At 38.6% G+C, this 21,826-nt stretch overlaps 1 pseudogene; it reads right to left on the bottom strand.

The window, feature by feature from the left end:
• Window positions 1–233: 233 nt before the first annotated feature.
• LOC115936315 (uncharacterized) lies at window positions 234–342 on the bottom strand (annotated as a pseudogene).
• Between the last annotated feature and the right edge of the window lie 21,484 nt (window positions 343–21,826).

Consider the following 21,826-nt stretch of genomic DNA (forward strand, 5'->3'; position numbering starts at 1 on the left):
TTCCGGGAACAATTTTTTTTGCTCCTCTTGCTGTGCTTCTACAAAGGTACCTAAATTCCATGTGGACCTTACTAGTGTGTATATGAGGTTTCCAGCTGTGAATTGTTAATGCCAGGCCTAACTCATCTGCTATCGAACTGGCTGCCTCAAATTCCATTAACTGCGCTCAAGGACAAAAGGGAATGGGGGCAGAGCAATTTCTAGTGTTCTTTGTCTTTTATAATTTATTTTAAAGGCCACAGCACCTGATATTCCCAGGCAGTCTCCCATCCAAGTACTAGACAGGCCCAACCCTGCTTAACTTCTGAGATCAGGTGTGTTCAGGGTGGTATGGCCTTAGACAAGTGTTCTGTCTTAAGAGTGTCTCCTGGCTGGGTGTGGTGGCTCATGCCTGTAATCCCAGCACTTTGGGAGGCCAAGGCAGGCAGATTGCCTGAGGTCAGGAGTTGAAGACCGGTCTGGCCGACATGGTGAAACCCTGTCTCTACTAAAAATACAAAAAAATTAGCCAGGCGAGGTGGCATGTTCTTATAATCCCAGCTACTCGGGAGGTTGAGGCAGGGGAATTGCTTGAACCAGGGAGGTGGAGGTTGCAGTGAGCCGAGATGGCGCCACTGCACTCCAGCCTGGGCGGCAGAGCAAGACTCCGTCTCCAAAAAAAAAGTGACTCCTGTGATGCTGCCTCACTGGGAGGTCTCTAGGCTTGCTTTGTGTCTTAGTTTGCTTTCCTCCAAGAGCTGAGTTGAGACTGAGTGTAGATACGGTGTTTTTGTTTCCTTTTTGTTTTGATTTTGAAATGACCCCAGGAAGCTAAAGTGAGAGGATGGGGTAAGTGAGAAAGGGAAAGCAAGAAAGGGCGTATTATGGAGTTGGTTTTCACCATGGACAACAAGAACCCTCTGGGAATTGAGTAGACTGCATTAAGGTTGTCTCTGGAGCATGGCAAGCTGGGCTACTTATCTGCTGTGCCCTGTTCCCCATGGATTGACAGCAGGCCCCTTGCTTGTTGGCACAAGGACTGAGTGGCCTTCTCAGGCTTTGGAGGGGGGCCTGAAGCAGACAAGCCTTGGGAAGTGTTTGAGGGGGAATACTGGCAACATGCCAGAACTGTGCCACTCAGTTGTGTTGAAATCAAATGGGCTGCAGAGGGGATGTGGCATGAGGACCCCAGAGCTTCTGCTACAATTTGTTAGTTATACAAACTCTGACCATGACTTTGGATTTCTGAGGCCCACAAAATAGTAGCAGGTTTTAGGAATAAACAAATGCCATTACTCCTTATTATGCAGAGAATATGCCATCAAAAAGAAGTAAAGTAGAAAATTTTCTTGATGAAATGATTTCAAATCCAAAGGCTATAAAGCCTTTGGCGTGGAATTCTCAGCTTCTAGAAATCAAATTAACTCAGGAAATCAAAGAGGAGCAAAAGGAGCTTGAGAAATATATTTCAAACTACTATCAGAATAGAAGGAAGGGAGAAAACAAAATAAAATAATGGAAGAAAATATGATTAAATTGTAATAAAAGATTTTTTTAGGAGATGTGTTGCAATCTAGAAACTAAACTAGAAAATAAGAAATAGAAATTTGTTTGTTTTTTGATGTTTTAAAGCTCATATAGGCAGATATGAAAGGGAAAATGAGATATGCCTGGGTGTAATTATTCTTAACAGGGTTTTATAAAAGTGAAAATGGTTTTATTTAGTTTTTTAAAACTTATTTTATAAACAGTTTTTATTTACATTTTTAATGGATACCTAATGTACATATTTATGGGGTACATGCAATATTTTGACATAAGCATGTAATGTGTAATGATCAGATTCGGGTAATTGGGATATATCCATCACCTCAAACTTTATCATTTCTTTGTGTTGAGAACATTCCAAATCTTCTAGCTATTTTGAAATGTACAATAAATTATTGTTAACTATAGTCATTCTTTTGTGCTACTGGGCATTAGAGCTTATTGCTTATGTCTAACTGTATTTTTGTGCCCATTAACCAACCTCTCTCTCTCTCTCCTACCCTTTCCAGCCTCTGGTAAACATCATTCTACTCTTTCTGAGATCAGTTTTTTCAGCTCCCACATGTAAGTAAGAACATGTGATACTTGTCTTTATGTGCCTGGCTTGTTTCAGTTAACATAATGTTCTACATAATGTTTGTCCATGTTGCTGCAAGTGATATGATTTCATTTTTTTGTAGCTGAGTAATATTCCATTGTGTATATATACCACATTTGCTTTATCCAGACATCCACTGATGGACATTTAGGTTGATTCAATATCTTGGCTATTGTGAGCAGTGCTGTGATAAACATGGGTGTGTAGATATCTCTTTGATATACATATACCGATTTCCTTTCTTTTGGATATGTACTCAGCATTGGATTGCTGGATCATATGGTAGTTCTAGTTTTAGTTTTTGAGGAACCTCCATACTATTTTTCATAGTGGCTGTACTACTTTCCATTCCTGCCAACAGCGTACAAGAGTTAAGAGGAAACCATTTTAGATGTTACTAAATCAGAAATAGTGACTGGGGTCCAACAAAAGTAAGAGAAGCAATGTCTTAAGGAAAAAGCCTGGAATTACTTCTCAAAAGATGCTGGAAGCCAAGCATGACTGAAAAACAGTCTCTTAGAGCTTGCAGATTGGGTCAGCTATACCAGGGGATTATGGAACATTTGAGAGAATATTAGGAAAAGGCATGATTTGGAAAGCTCCAACGTGGCACAGCCATCACGTGCACGTTGAGGGAACATACCCAAGAAACGTGTGGAATTCATACATAAAGAGAAGGCACAGGGAAAGTAGGAGTATTAAATAGATAATAATAATAAATAAAATAGATAATAATAGATAAAATCCAGGCCTGTGTTGACCTGATGGAGACCCTATCCTGAATGGGATTATCCAACTCCACGAGATTTTAAAGGTGGGAAGGTTGGTTTGTACAGTGGATGACCATGGTAGACCCAGAGTGTTTTGATTAAGAACGTGCAAGAGAAAATCTGAAGAATTTTCTGAAATCTTGTCTGTGCCAGAAATTGAAGGGAAAGTAAAACGAAAGAAGACAGGAAGAATCTAGGAATAATTTAGCACTAGCTGTGTTAGACTAGAAAGGAATGCCTTTAAGAAGTGGGTTTAACCATTGGAAACTCAATGGAGCCTTCTTGAAAGGAATAGGGGAAGAACAGATGGAAATGGAGCAGAAGGGCAGTGCTAGGTATTCTTCACAAATTTCTCCAGATCTTCCATCCATCTTTCCAGGCCCCGGCCTGTACCTCTGGAGGTGCAGCCTGCTCTCTCATGCAGACTGCTTGCAGACTGCTTTGCTCTCCAGATCTGGTTGAGTGTGGCCCAGCAGGGATCCCAGAGTGGGAGGAGGGGAGGCTGAGGTATTCACTCCCTGGCTCCCTCCCTGCCAAGCTGCAGTTTGGCAGCGACTGCATTTTTCTTCTATGTCTACAGTTCCCTCCTCTTACAGCTTCAGTGTAAGGCTAGTAATAGCTTCCGAGGTGCTACTCTTACCGGTTACCTTAACCTGCCTACAAATCCTCAAGCATAGGACTCTAAAGAAAAAGCAAGATTGAGAGGTTTTTAAATATGCAGAGAAGCAAAGAAGCAAAGCACCTCAAATAACATCTGTGGGCTGATGCTGTCATCACTGCAGATCTCTAAACCTCACGGTAACAGAATTATTCCTCTCGTCTCAAATGTCACTCTTGGAGAGAACGTATACAAGGGTAGATTTCCCAGTAGGTACAGTAAATCGTGTCAAAATTAACCTGGCAATGGAAGCTTTCTCTCCATTGAGTTGAAGGGCTTGAAAGGCACAGATGGGGTCCTGCTAACCTTGGCAGAGACTGTCTGGTACCCTGATGATGTTGAATTGAGAGATCTTTGCCTCTTTCTCATCTTCCCTTCATAGCCCTGAGTCTTTGCTGTGGTGAGGTAACACTGACTACTCAGATCTCGGGATGTAGGAATGAAGGAATTAGCGGCTGTAGGGTCTATATTTTAACAGTATGAGACTTGTGCTGTGATAGTTTACGTGTCTTGTTAACTCTTTTGATTCCTTTGAAGTGGAACATATGCAAAGCCTGTCATTTAACCTAACTTGGGAGGGTCTGAAAAAACTAAATTCACACGGTGGACAAGAACCCAGGCAGCAGCTACTGAAAAACTCAAAATCTACCCAGGCATTGTATAACATTCCTACCTGAGACTGAGCAGAATTAAAATCTAGGGAGATTAATTATGGATTTTAAATTATTTGGATTTTGGATTTGAAAAGGCAAGATAATCTGATTTCAAATTTAAACTTGCAAAAAGATTCATTTTTTTAACAGTAATTTTTTTCTCAGAAAATTCATAATTTAAGATAATTTATATTTAACTTTGGGGGCACTTACTGTTGGTATCCTATTAATGGTGTACAGTATTTGTATGTTGTTATTTAATAGCATTACAGAATCTCTGATGAGCTGCATTAAATTTCATGGCTGGGCAAATTTGTGATAGGAAATGGAATACAGACTGAATTTTTCAGCTGCAGTTGAATTGATGAACTGCAACAAACCATTGCAGAGCTTTTAGAGGACAAAAAGCTAGAGTGGCCCCAGAAGAATCCACAAGCAAGCAAGAAGTGGCATTGGGAGATTGAACTTGTGAAGATGGGACCAATTTCTGATCTTCTCCCACTCATTTGTTCGGATGTGGGATGAATGCAGTGGTTCTTAACTATGGCAGCTCTTTGGAATCTTCTGGGAAGCTTTTAAAAATGCCCATACCCAGGTCACATTTAGACTTATTAAAAAATAACTAATGAGTATTAGATTGTAAGGAATATTTCCCCATCTTCCTGTTTCCAAGTGAGACAACCATTTCTTTTGCCCCAAATATGGCAATCCTTCTCAGAGGGAGCATGGAAAAAACTACGTTTATCTTGAGCAAGATTAAGACAATAATAATAATCACTCACTGTATACCTGATATGTGCCAGAAATGTAAGATATTATTGTTGTCATTTTACAGATGGAAAAACAGGGGTAATAAGTTACCACACTACAGAACACTTGCTAAATGCCAAGCACTCTGCTAAGATATAGAAAGCAGATATATGCATGTACATATACTTGTAGAGTATATGTGTATCCATATATAATTTCACCATAATCCTAGGAAGTTCCACTGACATATTTTGTTGTATGGATCTGTTTAGTACTTGAATTTGGATAAAAGTAATTTACATTATTTTATAATAATGAGAGATATTTACAACTTATGTGGAGAAATTGAGGCAGATTGTAGATTGCTATTAATAGCAGTGCCAGTGAGTAGGGGAGGAATATGCCCCCCGTCCTCTTGTTTCCAGGTGGGATGACTTTGTAGATTAACAATCCTGGCTATTTTCTCATCTCGCTTAATGTCTCCAATAGTAGTAGAACAAAATTATGACTGAGGAGCTTGGGAAAAGTAACTAGTCATACATTTTTGCCTCTTCTTTCTCTCTTTGGATCCTTCTTCTGAAAGAAGTGTTTATTCTTTTCTGGCTATGAGGTTAATTTAGTATTAAGAGCATTTTGCTTTTGGGTGAGGCTTATACTATCCAGCTCTGCCAGTGTCTGGGTACATAGGATTAATTCAGGGCTGAGATATTAGAAAGGCCACTTGGCCCAGAATTTAGTTATGTTGTCCAAACAGCATTATCAGTTAACGGGGAAAAAAAAAGTCGATATTTTAAAAAAAAGTGAATTTTTTTTTTACCTTTGTTTTCCTGCCTTCTGTGTTTTTTTTCTCAATTTGTTTGAACCTTAAGAGAAGAACAGAATAAACCAGAGCCTGGGTGAACTGATACATGTGGGTGCCACAGGTGGGCTTATAATTGAGTGATCCTTTAAATCAATATGTTAAAAATACTAGTTTAACATTTAAATAAGGAAATAGAACAAATATATATATTTTTATATTTTTTGCTAATGAAATTTCTATGCCTCTTCCTTTATGTCCAAAATTATTTGTGCTGTGATAATTATAGGTGTCCCATTAACTCTTTTTATGCTTAAAATGTGGGGCATATGCACAGCTTGTCATATGTATTGCACCAAATGCAACCTAACATTTTAACTTATTTATTTTATCTTTCATTTCTCAGTTTTTATATCACTCATGATTGGATGGCTTTAGTCACTTAGACTCACTAAAGATAGAAGTAATTTGCATAGAAATACTTGCTAAGTCTTATTCAAAATATTTTGAAAGTTTTGAAAGTGTTTTTTTTTTTCCTGCCTATGTGTGTAGGCAAGCTATTTCTCATTTCTACTAGAAATGATAGAAATGGTGAACACAGAGAGGTCAGCACCGGCGAGGGATACCTTTTAAAATTTTCACTTAAGGGTACTGCTCACCTCTATATGAGGTGAACCAATATTCATTTTGCCCATATGTAGTTGTGTGTGGAAACTGATACCACAGTTCCTGCACATATTCCCTGACGTGTCTCTTACAGACTGATCACACTGGACACCTACATTCTGGCTCCTCCCTTAATCAGGGGCTGAGTGTGATGCAAGAAGAGAGAGTGCTAGCCAAAATGTCAGAGAGCCCAGGCTTAAAGTTAGTGGTGTTTTGATTAATCCATAGAGTAGCTAGTTTTGATGGTGGTGACTGGGATCAGAAGTGGTGGGTTAGAGCTTGTATGAATGTCTATTTTAACTAAAGATCCCAAGGGCTTACCAAGTAGATAAACATGGGGTGAGTATTTATGTAAATGTGACAATTTTTGACTTCACAAATAGTGGCAATAATATATTATGTATTAGGATTGTATATTAATGTACATTTATATATATGCATCTAGGATTCCCAGTGCAGGAGTGAGGTGAAGTAAAATATTTCCATCACTGAGATTCAGTGTACTGTAAAAGGCTTTAATAAAGTAATTAAACACTATTTTTGTGTATGTCCCATTGATATCATTATATCAATTGTATTATAAATGTACTATGGAAATTTTACATTAATATGTAACTGGCTTATTGATAACGATTAAGTTCCCCTTTTATGTCTAATTTCTTCAGACAAAATCAGAAATTAATATATATAAGGATGATTGTTAAGTGAAGGAACACTGGATTATTTGGCTCACTTGGGACCTGACTGAGTTAATCACCCTAGGATCTCTTAGTCTTCATGTTGCAATCTACTGCTGCTTCTTTAGCCCACCTCTAGTCAGGTGCAAAAAGTAACCTCAAAGCACTTTAGAAGTTGAAGTTGGGTTTGCTGGTGTTGTAGGTGAAGTCTCTGTCTGATCTATAATTAGGAGGCCCCTTCTCAATCTAGACCTTTCTTCCTAATGAAGTTTGTATTACTCTTTTCATTGATGGTACTTTGTGCAACTTACCTCCTTCCTCAATCTTGGGAGACCCACAAAGGGCCTAAAATTATTTCTTTATTTCTAATGATTCTATCAGTTAGGATCTTCACTCAGTATAATAAAGGATCATGCCTATTTCATTTCTGCATCCCCAGCATAATTTCTAGCACATACTATATATTCAATCAATACTTATTGAATTAAGGAACACATTTCTGGAACTTTTACCCACTAACATGCTTCACTGAAACACATTAAGAAGCCTGGAAGATATAGTTTATTGAAATCTTAGCAGCAGGTATCTTATTTTAAAATGCCAAATGACCTGTGAATCAAATCAACAGGATTTTGATATTCTTTAGAAGGTTTCCAAATTTGATGAAAATCTATCATATTTTTGAGTGTGGCTTTTGTTTAGACAGATAATGCAAAACAAAAAGTGATTAAATTGGCTGAAGATTTCATTTTGTTCAGCAAATCAGCTTTTTAGTCATTAAGAGTTGACAGTATTGTGATGGTACATTTGGATAAATGAAAATACGTGTGGCAGATCTTGCCTGGTTTACATGTTAAAAATTTGACAAGTTTAATAAAGAATAATTAAATATAAATTTTAGGAAAAGAAACAAGAAACATGAATACTTACATTCGTTACGATTAGGATTTTTCCCCCTACTCTGTTCTTCAGACTAAGTTAATTTCTAGGGCTATGTCTACAAGCTGACTGAACTTTTCTTTTCTTTTTTTCTTTTTTTTTGAGTTGGAGTCTCGCTCTGTCGCCCAGGCGGAAGTGCAGTGGCATGATCTTGGGTCACTGCAACCTCTGCCTCCTGGGTTCAAGCAATTCTCCTGCCTCAGCCTCCCGAGTAGCTGGGATTACAGGTGCCCACCACCATGCCCAGCTAATTTTTTTTTGTATTTTTTTTAGCAGAGACAGGGAATTCACCATGTTGGCCAGGCTGGTCTCAAACTCCTGACCTCGTGATCAGCCCGCCTTGGCCTCCCAAAATGCTGGGATTACAGCCATGGGCCACTGCGCCCCGCCAACTGATCTTTTCTCCTGTCATTTACAATCTGTTGTTGAGCTCATTGAGTGAATATTTCATTTTAGATATTATAATTTAGAATATTTATAAGTTAGAATATAATTAGAATATTTCATTTCAGATATAATTTATAATTCAGAATATGTATATTTTAGAATATAATTCAGAATATTTCACTTCTGATGTTATAATTTAGAATATGTTTTATTCATTTTAATAGTTTTCATTTTTTTAAGATTCTCAATCTATTCACTCATTATGACTATATTTTTAGTGCCCTTGAATGTATTTATGATAACTGTTTTAAATTCATTGTCTGAAAATTCCAACACTTAGGTTTTCTAAGGGTCTGTATTCATTAGTAGTTGTTTCCCCCCTTGATTAGGGTCCATTTTCCTGCTTTCTATGTCTAGAATTGTTTTATTGTATGCTAAAGACAACATAATCCAGGCTCTTACAATGATACTTAGAAAGACAACCTATGTTATCTTTCTTTAAAAGGTGCTGAGATAGATAATTTTTGGCTGGCTCTTCTTGATCTTCTCTAAGGCTTGGTTTTCAGTTTTCTTACAGTAGGGCCATTCAATAAACCTTTCTTACAGTGATAAACGTGTTCTTTGTCTCTGCTTTGTAATATGGTTACCATCAGTCACATTTAGATACTAAACATTTGAAACGAGGCTAATGAGACTGAGGAAATGAATTTTAAATTTAAGTTAAATTTGAATTGAAAATACCATATGTGTTTACTGCTACTTTATTGGCCAGTATTGTCTGAATTAACCTTTACTGTAAGGCATGGTATTTACTCCTATACTTTTCTGGAGTCATAGTGAATGTCTGGGGTGTTGACAAGTCTCTCTGTTCTGATTGGGCCAGAACTCCAGTATCCCCCAGAATTATGTCACCTCTAGTACCTTTGCTCCATGTTTAAGTCTGTAACCACCACCCTGCTAGGCTTTGTGGAACTTCACCCTGCATGTTTGCGGCACAGCCCTTGGCTAAGGATTTGTGGATGATCTCCACGCAAAATTATTCTTCCGATTTATTTTAGTTAGGATTTAGAATTTTTAGTATATTTTGGTTTTGACTATTTCATTGTCCTTTTAAGGCCCCTAAAGATGACCATGAAATTGTGATCTTTAGGAATTAAGGCAGATCGTGATGGTGGCTTTTTGACTCCCTCTTCTCTGTTCCCAAAGTGCTTCCTTCACCCCGTTATAGAATCTCTTACCCCATTACTCTAGGGAGTTATGTATGTATCTGTCTCCCAACCTAGTCTGTGAGCTATTTAAGGTTGAGGACTGTGTCTTTTTCACTTTTGTGTCTTCAGCATCTAGAACCTGATGGGTGCATAGTGATCTATTTGTCAAATTATAGAAGAATTAGCAGAAGGCAGGAGAAACTGAACTTTTAACGGGCCACACAAACCAGCATGGCAAAAGCAAATAAGTTGTCAAGTGAGCTGCCCACGGGAAAGAGGCAGTCAGGCGGACACCAGGAGTTGTCTAGGAAGTTCTGCCCCATCACTGCGTACTCAAAGTCTTTGTAAAGAATTTGGGAATTGAAAAAGGCTCTGTGATTCCCAACATCAACCCCTATTCCACTGGGGATGTGCAGACGACTTTCATTATTTTTTTATTTTTTATTTTTTTTTGAGACAGTGTCTTGCTCTGTCACCCAGGCTTGAGTGCAGTGATGTAATCACAGATCACTACAGCCTCAAATCCCTGGGCTCAAGGGAGCCTTCTGCCCCAGCTTCCCAAGTAGCTGGGACTATCAGTGCATACCGCCATGCACGGCTAATTTTTAAAAAAATATTTGTTAGAGTTTTGCTATGTTGCTTAGGCTCTTCTTGAACTCCTGGCCTCAAATAATCCTCTTGCTTCAGCCTCTTAAGTATGCAGACCTTTGGCAGCAAAGTGGGAAAGGCACACTTGCAAATATGTCTTAATGCCCATCGTAATGATAACAGCTGGCATACTTTGAGTAATTGCCACGTGTCAGGCATTCTATAAGTAGTTTACATATATTAGCCCCTGAAAAAACTCCCTGAGGTAGGTGTTGTTATTTATCTCTGCATAACAGATGAGGTGATGAAAGTGTAGAGAGGATAAAAGCTTGAGAAGCTTACAAAAGCTAACAGTTGTCAGAAAAGGGATGTAAATGCAGGCAGTGTGGTTCCAGAGCTCATGATCTTAGCCTCTACGTGGTATTGCCTCTCATTATTTCTTTTTAGATTGTTAGTTTGATTTGAAGAAGAACAATAAGTACCTATAGCACTGTTTATCAGCATTTCCAGAATCACTATTTTCAGAAAATACATCTACTGTATGTAAAGCTCTGTTAGATATCAGGGATAAAAAGATGTACAATATAGAGTCCTAGTCTAAGAAATATGAAGTCTTGATGGACAAATAAAACATAGAGCTAAAAATTGAACAATGACATAAAACAAAATGTGAAAGGCAATGAAAGATTATACAGCTAGTGTCAAAATTTATTATTCCATAGGATGCTTTGGTAAAATGATCACATGATGGATAGATGGAGGGATGGATGTATAGATGGATGGATGGATGGTTAAGGGCTTGGAAACTGAAGTATGTAGAGATTAACTGACTTACTCAAGCCCTTAACCATCCATCCATCCATCCATCCATCCATCCATCCATCCATCCATCCATCCATGTAGGTTCCATATAATTTTTGGCTATGTACTCTTTGTCTTTTGATGTAACAATAATTTTATAATTTATAGGGAATAGAATTGTAATTACTTTTCCCAGTTAACCAAATCCCACTAAGCACGAACTAAATGTATCACAGCTCAACTTCGCCTTGGCTAAATCCCCAGAATGACTTACTTTGACTCCAACACTTGGGTGGAGGTTAGACTGGAAAGAGATAGTGATCTTAACTGATTGATGTTAAATCATTTTAATTATGCAATATTGTAGAAACATACGTTATGGACTGAATTATGTCACCCCAAAATTCATGTGTTGAAGCCCTAATCCCTAATTAGGGAACTATTTTTGGAGATACGGCCTTCAAAGGTGTGATTAAGTTAAACTGAGGCTGGTAGGGTGGGACCCTGAAGAGGGAGAGATATCAAGGATATTCATGCACAGAGAAAAGGCCACCTGAGAACATAGTGAGAAGGTGGCCACCTTCAAGCCACGGAGACAGACCTCAGGAGCAACAAACCTGCCAACAACACAATCTCGAAATTCTAGCCACTAGAACTGTGAGAAAATAAATTTCTATTGTTTTTAGGGCGCCCTGTCTCTGGTCTTTTTTTATGGGAGTCCTAGCAAACCAGCACAACATTTGAACACAGTGTTAGAGCCCTTCCAGGTCTTAGAAGGGACACATGCAAGCGAAGGGCTCTCAATCTTCATTTTCATTAGCTTTATGATAAATCCACCCCTTTATGTGGCTCCTAAGGTAGTGCCTGGGACTGTAAAAAGTCTGGACAAGGAAGGAAAGAAGGGAGGGAAGGAGGGAGGAAAGGAGGAAGGAAGGAAGAAAGAAGCAATGAGCTCAGTGTCACAACAAGCCTTTGAAAGCATCTTTTCGTGATTACATGTGGGCATGGTGATGTCAGGGCAGCTTTTCCATCCGCATCTGGTAGAGAAGAGGAAGCAGAGACATTCAGAGAAGGGAAACAGCATGAGATGAAGCCTGAGTGCTGGGCAGGCTTGAAGAGACATGAATTTGCAGCAGAGGTCAGATTACACAGGAATTTGTAATCTCAGTGTAGTGCTCTTTCCACCACCTCACAGCAGCTGCTTACTTGTGAAACAGGTATTTGTTCAGCTCTTTAACGCTTAGGAACTTCTATTAGAAGACACTGTGGTAGCAGATTGTATTTTCCAAAGTGGTCACTGTAGGATCTCTCATCATGCATGCCCTTCTTATAATATTTTGTTGACACTGTCCATTGAGGGCTGGGGTACAAGGGTGAGGTAGTGGTTGGCTCCCAAAATGTTTGTATACAATGATGCTGAACATAGCAAAAAAATCTCCTTTATAGACAGATTTTTTTTTTTTGTTAGTTTCTGTTTTAGGCATTTGTTTTTATGACATCTTTACCTTAGCACATGTATAGTCATGGAGGCAGGCAAGGCCAGCTTTGCTTTTACTTTTTAAAAAATATTTATTGGTGAGAGTTAGGAAAACAAACTAGAGTAAAAATGTAGAATGTGACAGGAGGGTTTTTTCTGGTAGGATGATTCAAATGGCCTTTTTGAAGAGGAGGCATCTGAGTAGAGAATTGAGTAAGAGAGGGTGCTGTGGTTTGAGTGTTTGTGTCCCTTCAACATTCATGTTGAAAACTTAATCCTCAATGCAACAGTATTAAGAGGTGGGGCCTTCAGGAAGTTATTAGGCTGTGAGGGTTCTGCCTTCATGGATGGGACTGATGCCTTGTAAAAACAGCCTCAGGGAACTGGCTAGGTCTTTTTGCCCTTCTGTTCCTTTTGTCATGTGAGGATACAGTGTCCCCTCTGGAGGAAGCAGTGCTCAAGGTGCCATCTTGGAAGCAGAGACCAGGCAGTCACTAGACATTAAACCTCCCAGTACCTTGATCTTGGACTTCCCAGACTCCAGACTGTGAGCAATAAATTTATGCTGTATAAAAAGTGCCAGGTCTGAGATATTTTGTTATAGCTGCACAAACAGACTATAGGAAAACATGAAATACTTAGGGGAATAGAATTCCAGGCAAAGAGAACAGGTACAAGGACCTGAAAAGGATTGCATGCATTTTTGCCTTCTGCAGGGAACTGCTATATTAAATGTTTTGGAGGAAAGATGCTCCCAGGATTGAATCTGGGTCCAGCTGCTCTGTTATTGTTACTATTTGCCAGCTGAGCCCTCTTTGGATTCCTAGAGTAAGGTACATGGCTGACTATCCTGGGGCAGAGATGAACAAATGCGTCCTGGAGCCTAAGCATTTTCATCATTTGGCTCACACACATATTAGGACCATTGCAAGAAGGACTTACTTCTCTTCTGGAGAGTCTTTTGCAACATGGTGGGCTGTTTTTGTCTCTAAGTAAACCACTGAGTTTTCCATCTTTACTGAAGCCTCAGTCCTAGGAGTCTCTAGAATCTTACTTTCTGGCAATTACCTTTCACTTGAAAATATAGGGCTTTACTTTTATAGATTACTGCTCCTAGCAGCAGACAGTCTTTTTGTGTTTAATTACCTGTTCACTGCATTTATTTGCTAAGATGTCAAGTGGGAGACAGTTTCAGCGTTCTGGAAAGAGTATGGGTTCTCTGAGGTCAAAGTCATCCACCACTTAATAGCTATATGGCCTCAGGCAAATGATGTCTCTGGGTCTCATCTTATCCATCTGTGAATGGTTACAGGTCCTTCTTGATGATGGTAAATACTTCTTACTTCCATGTGGCAAATCCTAAATAGCTCTTAATCTTTAACAATCCTTCTCATGTAACAATTAGGTGTTAAATTACAGTAATTTACCTGGCAGATAGGGTAAGAGACATTCAAGTTCACGGTGAGCTTGCTTTTTAGATAGCTGGCTTATCTCGCTCTGTTGGCACACACACTAATTTTAATGATCGTTCACTCAGTTTTCCTGTTGGCAGTTAAACACTAGTTGCTGGCTCTTGAGAGGATCCTCAATCCTGTTATGGGGTACAGAGGTTGGGTGAAGAAACAGTGTTCAAGTACTCTAACAAATGGCTCTCAAACACTGACCACTTAGAGATACGATTGGAGCAGAGGCACTTGGAAACTTGGCGTGGAGGGCATTGTCAGATTTTCTGAAGTATGGGGTCCAGGGTTTATGGGTTAGGGTCTCAATAATCATGAACAGTTACTGGAAAAGTGTTACTAGGGGATGTAATAAATAAATATATAATAAATAAATAATAACCATGACCCACAGAATTGTAGGGTGAACATGAAACAATTTTTCACATCCAATATTTCAATTATTCTTCCTAAAAATTTTGTGTGGAAGGGAGAACAAATATTATTCTTTTCACTCTTTCATTCAGCTGCCGTTTATCAAACACCTATTGTGTCTTAGCAGGAATAGCCTCTTTCTCACATATACATGATCTCATTGAATCCTCAAGACAACCTTGGAGAGAGTCCTCAGGATTTCCATTTCGTGCCTGAGATACTCTCAGGAAGCTAAAGTGTCCCCAGATTAGGAAGTATCAAAGCAGGGATGATATTCAGCAAGTACACACCAATGTGGCTATACTTTAATTTTAATTTTAATTTTTGTGGGTACATATTAGGTGTATATATTTATGGGGTACCTGAGAAGTTTTGATACAGGCATACAATGCATAATAATCACATCAGGTAAAATGGGGCATTCGTCCCCTCAAGGATTTATCTTTTGTGTTACTTACAAACAATCCAATTATACTCCTTTAGCTATTTGAAAATTTGCAATTAAATTATTATTGACTATAGTCACCCTATTGTGGTAGCAAATGCTAGGCCTTATTTATTCTTTCTAACTATTTTTTAATACCCATTAACAATCCCCACTTCCCCCACCCTACACTACCCTTCCCATCCTCTGGTAACCATCCTTCTACTCTATTTCCATAATTCAATTATTTTGATTTTTAGATCCCACAAATAAGTGAGATCATGCAATGTTTCTCTTTCTGTGCCTGGCTTATTTCACTTAACATAACGACCTCCAGTTCCAACCATGTTGTTGCAGATGACAGGATCTCACTTTTTTATGGCTGAGTAGTACTCTATTGTGTATATGTACCACAGTTTCTTTATCCATTCATCTGTTGATGAACACTTAGGTTGCTTCCAAATCTTGGCTATTGTTAATAGTGCTGCAACAAAACATGGCAGTGCAGATATCTTTTCAATATGCTGATTTCCTTTCTTTTGGGTATATACTTGCAGTGGGGTTGCCGAATCATATGGTAACTCTGTTTTTAGTTTTTTGAGGAACTTCCATACTGTTCTCCATAGTAGCTGTGATGGTTAATACTGAGCGTCAACTTGATTGGATTGAAGGATACAAAATATTGATCCCGGGTGTGTCTGTGAGGGTGTTGCCAAAGGAGATTAACATTTGAGTCAGTGGGCTGGGAAAGGCAGATCCACCCTTAATCTAGTGGGTACAACCTAATCAGCTGCCAACAAATACAAAGTAGGCAGAAAAACGTGAAAAGGAGAAACTGGTCTAGCCTCGCAGCCTACATCTTTCTCTTGTTCTGGATGCTTCCTGTCCTTAAACATCAAACTCCAAGTTCTTCAGTTTTTGGACTCAGACTGGCTCTTCCTGCTCCTCAGCTTGCAGATAGCCTATTGTGGGACCTTGTGATTGTGTAAGTGAATACTTAAAATTAACTCCCCTTTACATATACATCTGTGTATGTATATGTCTGTGTATATATGTATATGTATGTGTATATGTATGTATGTGTATATATGTATATATGTGTATATATGTATATGTATGTATGTATGTATACGTATATATGTGTATATATGTATATATGTATATGTGTATATATGTATATAATAAACTCCCCTTTATACATATTATACACACACACACATATATATATAATAGGATATATATACATATGATAGGAGATTTTATATATAGTGTATCCTATTAGTTCTGTCCCTCTAGAGAATCCTAACTAATACAGTAGCTGTACTAAAGGACATTCTTACCACTGGTGTATGTGGGTTCCCTTTTCTCCACATTCTCATCAGCATTTGTTACTGCCTGTCTTTTGGATATAAGCCATTTTAACTGTGGTGGGATGATATCTCATTGTAGTTTTGAATTGCATTTCTCTGATGATAAATGATGTTGAGCCCCTTTTCATATGTCTGTTTGCCATTTCTTTTGAGAAATGTCTATTCAAATCTTTTGCCCATTTTAAAATCTGATTATTAGATTGTTTACTACAGAATTGTTTGAGCTCCCTATATAGTCTGATTATTAATCCCTTGTCAGATGGGTAGTTTGCCAATATTTTCTACCATTCCGTGGATTGTCTCTTTACTTTGTTGATAGTTTTCTTTGCTGTACAGAAGTTTTTTAACTTGATTAGATCCCATTTGTCCACTTTTACTTTGGTTGCCTGTGTTTGTGGGGTATTGCTCAAGAAATTTTTGGTCAGACCAGTGTCTTAGAGAGTTTCCCCAATATTGTAGTAGTTCCATAGTTTGAGGTCTTAGATTTAAGTCTATAATCCATTTTAATTTGATTTTTGTATATGGAGAGAGAGAGAGGTCTAGTTTCATTCTTCTGCATATGGATATCCAGTTTTCCCAGTTCCATTTATTGAAGAAACTATATTTTCCCAGGCATGTGGGTTTGTTTCTGGCTTCTGTGTTCTGTTCCATTGGTCTGTGTGTCTTTTTTTTTTTTTTCACCAGTACCATGCTGTTTTGGTTACTGTAGTTCGGTAGCATAATTTGAAGTTAGGTAATGTGATTCTTTTAGTTTTTTGATCTTTTGTGGTTCCATATAAATCTTAGGACTATTTTTTCTATTTATATGGTGAATGTCATTGGTATCCTGATAGGGATTACATTGAATCTGTAGATTGCTTTGGGTAGTATGGACATTTTAACAATATTGATTCTATTCATAAACATGCAGTATCTTTTTATTTTTTGTGTTCCTTTCAATTTATTTTTTCAGTGTTGTATAGTATTCATTATAGAGATCTTCCACTTTGTTAATTCCTAGCTATTTAATTTTGTGGCTTTTGTACATGGGATTACTTTTTCAAAATTTATTTTTCACATTATTCATTTTGGCATATAGAAATGCTACTGATTTTTGTATGTTGATTTTTTATCCTGTAGCTTTACTGAATTTGTTTATCAGTTCTAATAGTTTTTGGAGGAAATGTCATTTGCAAACAAGGTTATATGAATTCTTCATTTCCAATTTGATGCCCTTTATTTACTTCTCATGTCTGACTGCTGTAGCTAGGACTTCCAATACTATGTTGAATAACAGTGTCATTACAGATGAAATGTATTTCTTGTAGGCAACAGGTCATTGGATCTTGTTTGTTTTTTATCCATTTAACCCCTCTGCTTTTTGACTGGAGAGTTTAGTTCACTTACATTCAATGTTGTTATTGGTAAGTAAGGACTTACTCCTGCCATTTTGTTAGTCATTTATTTTTCTTTATTTCTTTCTCTTTCTTTCTTTCTTTCTTTCTTTCTTTCTTTCTTTCTTTCTTTCTTTCTCTTTCTTTCTTTCCTTTCTTTCTTTCTCTTTCTTTCTCTCTCTCTTTTTCTTTCTTTCTCTTTCTCTTTTTCCCTCTCTGCCTGCCTCCCTCCCTTCCTTCCCTCCCTCCCTCCCTCCCTCCCTCCCTCCCTTCCTTCCTTCCTTCCTTCCTTCCTTCCTTCCTAGGTGATTTTCTCTGATAACGTGATTTAGTTTCTTGCTTTCTATTTTTTGTGTATACATTGTCTGCTTTTTGCTTTGAGGGTACCATGAGACTTGCAAATAGTATCTTATAACCCATTATTTTAAGCTGATAATGACACTTTTTTGTCAATAAAGAACAAGCAAAAAAAAAAAAAAAAAAAAACTAAAAAACTAATAAAGGCTCTACCTCCCTGTGGCCCAACTGATACCTGAAACCAGCAAGTCTCAGAATTTCAAGCAAGGCCCTCAACATAGCACCTGGGTATCACTGCTGGTTATTCAAGGGCTCAAGGATTTTTCTGTTACCAGGTAATGAATCTTGCCAGGACTGGGTCCTTTTCTTCAAGGTAGTGGGTTCCCTTCAGGCCCATTGTGTATCTAGAAATGTCTGGGAGCTAGGGGCTTGGAACAGGGTCCTCAGCACCCTGACTGGGGCACTATCCTGCCATGGCTCAGTTAGTATCCAAGATGCAAGACAAAGTCCTTCCCATTCTTCCCTCTCCTCTCCTCAAGCAGAGGAAAGAGGCCTCTTTTGGGGCCATAAGCTGTGTAGCCTGAGGCTAGAGGAGGGGTGATGCCAGCATTCCTTTAACCACTCTGGCTGGTATCTCATTAACTTGCATGCCCCCACAGTCCACTGGCTCTGAGCCCAGTTTAGCAGTAGGACTTGCTTAGAGTTTGCAGTCCTTGTGGCCTAGACTACCTTTCAAGTTTATTTAGAGGCCCAGAGCACTTTAGCCTTAAGTTATGCGGCTTGCAGGAAGTTAAGTTCAAATTGCTGGGACTGGCAATTCTCCTCCGGCTAGGTCTGGTTTAAATGCTTCCTCTGTGGGTGGGCATCAGCTGAGTTTGGTATGGTTTTGTTTTCTGCTATAACAAGGCTGCACTGAGTTCAGTGCCTCATAATTTCTGTTCTCTCCTTTCCCCAGGGCACAGGAATACTCTGCACCACACTGCTGCTGTGGGCGTATGGGGAGGGGTGGTGTTGGTGATTCAAGACTTTTTTTTCTACCTCTTCAGTGCCTCTTTCAGTGATAAGAAGTTAAAACCAAGTACTGTGAGTGCTCACCTGATTTTTGGTTCTTATGGAGATGCTTTTTTTTTTTGGTGTAGATAGTTGTTAAATTGATATCCTTGTGGGGAGGATGACTGGTAGAGCTTTCTATACTACCATTTTGCTCTGATCCCAGCTCTATCTCATACTTTTTATTTAAACATTAAAATACTTTAGAACCTTTGGTAAATAGCCACTGCCTGGAACCCCTCAAGCATTCCCATTCCTCTTTTCTGGTCCCTTCTTTCTGACCCCCAGAGATCTCCCCAGAATTTAACAACCAACCAGTTAATGCCTGGCATAGCAGGGAGCTGCCAGGACCCTGCATTATAGCCAGTATTGGTTCCAACTGATCAGTATGTCTGCCATACTAGTCAGTATTTGAATATCACCCCTAAGAAGGGGAAATTCAAATATGGAGAGATTAAGTAGATTGTCCGTAGTCACAGTTAGGACTCAAACCCATCTTTTGACTGTTAAGTTGAGTTTTGTTTGCTTGTTTGTTTCACAATACTACCCCATCTTTCAGTGAATGGAATTATACATAGTGGGTCTTTAGATTTTACGTTTTCTCTCTAAACAAAAATTTAAGCTTTATATAGCTTATTTATCAACAGACAATTTAATACACACTCCCAGCTTTAGTAGTGAAAACCTGAATGCTTTTATCAGACAAAAGCAAATAAGAAAAGAATCATCTCCAGACAGTTTGATTCCGACATTCTCAGAATTTGTAGGAGCATTTATGAGGGTGAAAACTAACACACTTTTTATAACGAGTATACTTCTATTCTCATGCATGTCTCATTTGATCCTTTCAACCATCATGTGGACAGAAACACCAACTAGCAGGAGTGTCTCTGAAATTTCTGACCATTGGAGTCGCTTTACTGCTGCCAAGCAGAACCTTTCTGAATGTAGAATTAGGATTAGAAGAAAGAATGCCAAGTCTGGGCAAAGGAAGTGGCTAAAGACAATGCCTAATAGTTACTAAGTCTCAGAAGTAAAAAAGCCTTATAAAGTTTTTAATTCATTTGGGCAAAATGCTTTAAGTGGTAACCACGAACTAGGCTATGGGAGGCTCTGAGGATACAGAGCCAAAAATCAGTTTCTACTCATAATAGATTCAAAAGATAATTGAGAAATAGACCAGTAAAAGTATGTAACTATATACTCTAGTATAGCAATTTTGGGAACAGAAAGTGAGAGCTAACTATAGAAGAAAAAAGTATTGTCTAGTAGCCCTAAGCACCCTCCTATGGTTGGAATGATCCTTCTGCTTTCCAACATAAAAGTCTAACACTGGATTTTTCCAGGATAAGAGATTTAGTGGGTGGGTGCAGTGAGAGAATAAAGAGGTCAGATTATACCAAGTGTTAGCCAAAGAGTGGTTAAGTGTTGGATAACAATGTCTAAGCTGGCTAGGGAAGGATGTGAAGCTGAGAGTTTGGGAGAAAGTGAGGGTTAAATGGCCTGGATGTCTTAATAAAGTCAAAGGTCAGCTGCAGGAAAAATGAGAAATGTTGGCATTCAGGAGTGCAATAGAGGAAAAGATTCAGGGAGCACCATGGTAGACACCTGAGGTGTAGTAGGCTGTTGAAGCAGCTGTGCTTCTGTGGACAACACAGGCTTCAGCTGAGAAGTGATGGAGAGGGAATGGTCTGTGAAGAGACTGAGAATATTGTGGAATACGGGAGAGAGGATTAGGAGGAGGGAGACTGGAAGAAGACTGGAATATTATGGTTGCAACTGGAGTGAAGATAGCATAGAGCAGTATGAGAATTAAAGTAAGAAGGCATAAATGATTGGATGGTTGGCAATTTGGGGCAGTAGTCAAGGATGGAAAGGACCCAGAGCTGGCCTCTGCTTTCCAAATGAAGCACCCATTGAGGTTGCTTCAGTGCTCACGGGATGCATGGAGTCGGAATGTAAAGCACATGTCAGGGGATGTTTTTGTTTCAGGTTCCAAATGGAATATGGAACAGAGTGCCAGTGTATGTCCATATACATTCTTGTCTACCCAGGCAAGAAAGGATTGCTCTGTTCCCAGAATCCTTACCTTGATTTGAAGAACTAATATTTCTGGGATAAGCTAGCTGAGGCCTATGTAGATTCTTCTCTAGAGGTATACTATCCCAAGTGTGCAGACAATGGAATTAGTTCACAGCATCTTGCCCTCATGTAGGAAGCATCATCAACCATCAACTTAGCAAGCTCGCCTCCCTGCGTTGTTATTGAAAGGATGTGGTTTCTGGGACCGTCCAATTATATGCAGATTCATTTTTATTACAATTTACTTCAAAAATCTAAAAGCTGAAAAAAATGGCTTTTCTGTTAAGAATCCATGCCTTTGGAGGAGAACATTCTCTTGACTTTAATTTATATTTTTGACCATTACTTGCTTGGTAGGAGGGGCAGTAGTCTGTTCTGTAATAATGCTTTTTTCATTTAGTCCTTCTTTGGAATTCTTTATGCCCCTGATCCTCATAAAAGTGCAGGCTCTAATATCTTACCACTGTGAAGGCTTCTTAACTGGTTCCCTTCTTCCAAAATCTGCCTTCTCCAATCTATCCTAAAGATTATTATATCATATTTTCCCTAAAACATTATGTTTAAAATGTCAATATTCTTTGTAAGCTGTCATTGGCTCCCCATTTCCTAAGTGAAATTAACTAGACTTCAACAGCTTTCAAAGCCTTCCACGATATGACCAAACACCTTCCCAACTCAAACTTAGGTTTACCTTTGTAGGAGCCTACTTTTCTAGCCAAATTGATCTGTTGACTATCTGTTGTTCAGGTCTATTAACTCACCTTTACTTCATTTTTATCCCTTTGCATGGAATAGCAACCCATTTTCAACTGCTTATTTTCTGCTTTCTGAATCCAGTCTGTACCAATGAAGTTCTAT

Source organism: Gorilla gorilla, chromosome 9, assembly GCF_029281585.2.
Source record: "Gorilla gorilla gorilla isolate KB3781 chromosome 9, NHGRI_mGorGor1-v2.1_pri, whole genome shotgun sequence".
NCBI lineage: Eukaryota > Metazoa > Chordata > Mammalia > Primates > Hominidae > Gorilla > Gorilla gorilla.